This window comes from Pygoscelis adeliae, unplaced genomic scaffold, assembly GCF_000699105.1.
Source record: "Pygoscelis adeliae isolate BGI_AS28 unplaced genomic scaffold, ASM69910v1 Scaffold38, whole genome shotgun sequence".
Taxonomy (NCBI): Eukaryota; Metazoa; Chordata; class Aves; order Sphenisciformes; family Spheniscidae; genus Pygoscelis; species Pygoscelis adeliae.
In genome coordinates this window covers 9548433-9552854 of record NW_008825614.1, presented here as the reverse complement: position 1 = coordinate 9552854, position 4422 = coordinate 9548433, and positions in this window count along the sequence as shown.

The window sequence follows — 4422 nt, the reverse complement described above, 5'->3', positions numbered from 1 at the left end:
TTTTTCCCCCTCTTCCTCCTCTCTGAAAAGACACCTTACCTCCCAGCCTAGTTATCTTGAATCCATAGTTAACAGAAGAGAAAATCAGAAGCTAGATGGATTTTTGTGACTGAGGATTTTCAAACTTGTGGCTTTCAAGATTCTTCTGAGCAAGATTTGACAAGGTGCCTCTTTGGTGAAGGAGGCAGAACAGACTGTTGCTTTACGTTGTTTTGTTTCAGAATGGAAAGGTAAAAATAGAGAAGTAAAACAAGGAACACTCAAGTGATGAAATCTTAGACCATAACTTGTTATCACCTGCTAATTAGAAGGGGGAGAGGGAGGGATTCTTTCATTTGTGTTATTGTAGACAAAGCTGTAAAATCCAAATTTGTCAGTAAATAAGGATATAATTTACTTTTACTACAAGTACAGGATCGTGTCTCTTATTTAAAAAAAAAAAAAATGCAATGCAACCCAAACACCCTCATCCCCCCCCCACACCCCCCCCTCATCCCCCCCCGCCCCCCCCAAAGCCCCAAAGCAAAAAAAACCCCACCCCAAACACCTGAATTGTGTTCATTGAAAACAATAGCATTTTCAAACAGAAAAGTAAGGGAAATGTTACAAATTTGTATCTTGGTGCCTAGACCTTTTGCTTGTCTAAGATAGTGCATATGGAGGAAAGATCTTATCAGGAAGCAATGGGTTTCCAACATACTCTGAAACAAGGTATTTTTGCATGGAGAGAATCATATATGTGGTGATTTTAAGGAAAGAGTTGTCCCACGATTTATTCCATTGTTCATGGGGAATTATTATTGCTTGTATCCTTGTTATGCCTTGTTTGTGAGCCAGGAATCCGTTGTGCTGGATGCTGTACCAATATAGAATAAAAGTCTGTCCCTTTCTCAGAAAATTCAAAATCTAAATAGTGTTGGCAAAGTTACAATAACTTACCGTGCAGTGTCCGTAGTTATTTTTCAAGCATAAATATTTAACTTGGAGGCATTCAATACTTGAAGTGAGAGGAGCTTGTGCACTTGCTCTCTTCATTGAAATGGACTTGCTTTTTCACATTGCTAGTAGCTCATTGCATCTTCTTATGTTAATGGCATGCAGCAAAAACCCCTCTGTTTGGAGAGGGGAGATAAAAGAAAACAAAGATCTAGTTGCAAATGAAGCATGGTTCTTGAATAAGAATTTTTGTTTAGATTTAAAAAAAATGTTTAGTCTCAACTATGGCAAATGAACTGTCTTAAATCATGTATCTCTTATGTGTGTGTTCTGAAGCCCCAAAACAATTTACAGGAAAAATTCTTTAACTCTCTTATCTGGGCTAACAACTACACACTGAGTTTTAGTCTGACATGATGTTTAAAAGCATATGTGTATATTATAAATTTTGTTATAGAAAAAGCCATAGCTCAGGTTGCAATCCAGCTTTCATTATAACTCCTATCTCTACTTACAAATTACCTCCAGAAGAATCTTCATTTTTGGAAAAAGCTAGTGTCACTTTAGCAGTTAGCTGTCAGAATTAACATCTTGTCAAATTTTTTTAAAAAAAGACAAATAAGGAAAAATATCCAAATCGTGCTTTAAAGAAAGTGAGTTTTATGTGTGTGCAGCCCTGCATTCACTAGGGGAAATTTCCAGGGATGTCAACTGAAAATGTAATAAAGATTTCCGGAAAAGACTGTTTTCTCATACAAATAAGTGGGTTTATTTCACTTCAAGATTTTAAACTTTGTATATGGCTAGTTGTTATTGTCCCGAGATACTGAAAGACTTTTGGACTTTTAGAAAAATATATTTGCAGAGCGAGGCTTTAAAACCAAAGAAATAGGGTTCTAGGGAAATCGGACTGAGGGCCCTCACCTTCCCTGCGGTGGAGTGATGAGCATGCATACAGAAGTGTTACAATGAGCTGATGTAGCTGTCGTGATCTAAAGGTTTGAGTGAAGCAGGGTTTAATCGGAGGGGTCTCTTTTTTGATAGATTAACTGATGGAAGAAATACATAAGCTTTCTGCGCAAAGGCCTTCCTTCAGGTCAAATTTGCTTTAGACTAACAAAAGAAACTACTTCTCACTATAAATCTTGCCTCATGTATGTGATTCTGGACAAATGTTTTTCTGGCCTGGTCTAAAAGACCCTAGTGTGTGGGAGGTACAGCCACCAGTCCAGGAAGTCAGTAGGTGTGCTTCATTGTCACTATGGTTAGAAAGTGTTTTCCTTAGGTAAATCCTGAATTTTTCTTACTGCAAAAGCCATTGCTTCTGCTTATTCATTGTGAATATGGTGACAGATATTACCTTTCTGTTCTTTGAAACAATATACACAGGCACATATATATTAAAAACATATATATTAAAAATATGTGTATATATAAAATACATTAAAATATGTATTTTATATATATATAAATATATATATACACACACGCACTCTTAAAGACTGTTATCATACCCTCCTCCCCCTCATATCCTCAGGAGCAGCAGTCCAAGTTCTGGCATTTCCATTTCTGTCACTTTGCCTCATAGCTCATGTTTTCTAGGCCTTTGGTTGGTCTCCTTGTTCTCTTCTGGGCAGCCTGAACTGAGCCACATCTTGCCTGAAGTGTGGAACCTGAAATTACCCACTGTATTTCAGCTGAAGCCCTGCCAATGAGCTGAGGCTCATCAGCCCTGAGCTGAAGAGAAGTATTACTTGTAGCGTTGCATAAATTTTATCCCTGTTCATATACTACATTGCAATGATTGCATTTTGTGGGAAGAAGGCAGTATGACAATATCAATTTCTGTTCTGTTGGGGATCCAATATAACCCCCAAGGCTCTTCTGAACATAATTTGGGCAGATGATTCATTTTGCTTAAATACTTTGCATTTGTCCCTGCTTAACACCATTCTATTTTTAAGACTTTTTCTCCAATTAATGAAGTTCATTTTGAATTCAAATCCCGTCCTTAAGTGTATTTGCTTTACCTCCCAGCTTCATAGTTACCTGCTCACTTAATAACACCATTCAACATTTTATCATCCAGATCATTAATGAAAACATTGAACAGAATCTGATCCAAGGCAGGCATTTGGGTACCTCCATGTGACACATCCTCTAATTTAGACTGTGTACCAATGATAACTGCTCTCAGGCATCCACTGGTTTCGTACTTATAACAATTTTTTTCTTGCTCATATGTTCCTAGCATCCTTGTAAAATTATCATACAAGACCTCATAAAACTATTAATAAAGTCACGAGACATGGCACCTACTGCTTCCATCTTGCCTGTGAATTCTGTTACCCAGTTCTGGAAGGAATTAGTTTTCTTTGACACAGTGTATTCATGACAGATCAATGTCTGCTGCTGTCTTTCTCCTTGTCCTCCAAGTACTTGCTGACACTTGTTTATTTTACTTATTCCAGACTTTTTTTTTTTTTTGAGACTGAAATTCAACTGGATTTAAATTTCCCCCCTTCCCACTTTTTAAACTGGGGACTCCATTCACCCTTTCTCAGTCCTCCGAGATCTCTCCTGTCTTCCGCTTTGAGATTACTTCAGAAAGCTCTTTAAATATTCTAGGGTGTGGTACCTCAGTAGCTGAAACCATGGACATTAAGTACTTTCCAACTTGTGGTTTCCCTTTTACAGTTGGAAATTATACCTGTTTTAGTTTGGGGTTTAATTATGCTAGTCACCCGCTCTTGATGGATTTTTCTTTAGTAAAAATTGATGCAAAAAGGTCATGTAACACTTAAGCCTTCTTACAATCATCTGTCAAATGCTCTCATTTTTCCGTTGGTTAATAGATCAATGTTTTTCACATTCTTCCTCTTATTAACAAATGATCTCATACACTGACTTTTCTTCTTGTGTGTTATTCTTCATGTTTCTTGTTAGGCACCTCTCACTTCAGTCTTTTATAACTTTTTTTCCTGTGTGCTTGAATTGGTCTTACACATGATGTAAGGCTTGGCCTCACCAAGGGCAAGTCCTGCCTGACCAACCAAGTGGCCTTCTATGATGGAGTGACTACATCAGTGGACACGGGAAGGGCTACAGATGTCATCTATCTGGACCTCTGTAAGGCCTTTGACACGGTCCCCCACAGCATCCTTCTCTCTAAACTGGAGAGGTACGGATTTGATGGGTGGACTGCCTGGTGGGTGAGGAATTGATTAGATGGTCGCATCCAGAGGGTAGTGGTCAACAGCTCAATGTCCAGATGGAGATCGGTGACGAGTGGCGTCCCGCAGGGGTCTGTACTGGGACCGGTGCTGTTTAATATCTTCATCAAAGACATAGACAGTGGGATCAAGAGCACCCTCAGCAAGTTTGCAGATGACACCAAGCTGAGTGGTGCAGTTGACATGCCAGAGGGACGGGATGCCATCCAGAGGGACCTGGACAGGCTTGAGAAGTGGGCCTGTGTGAACCTCA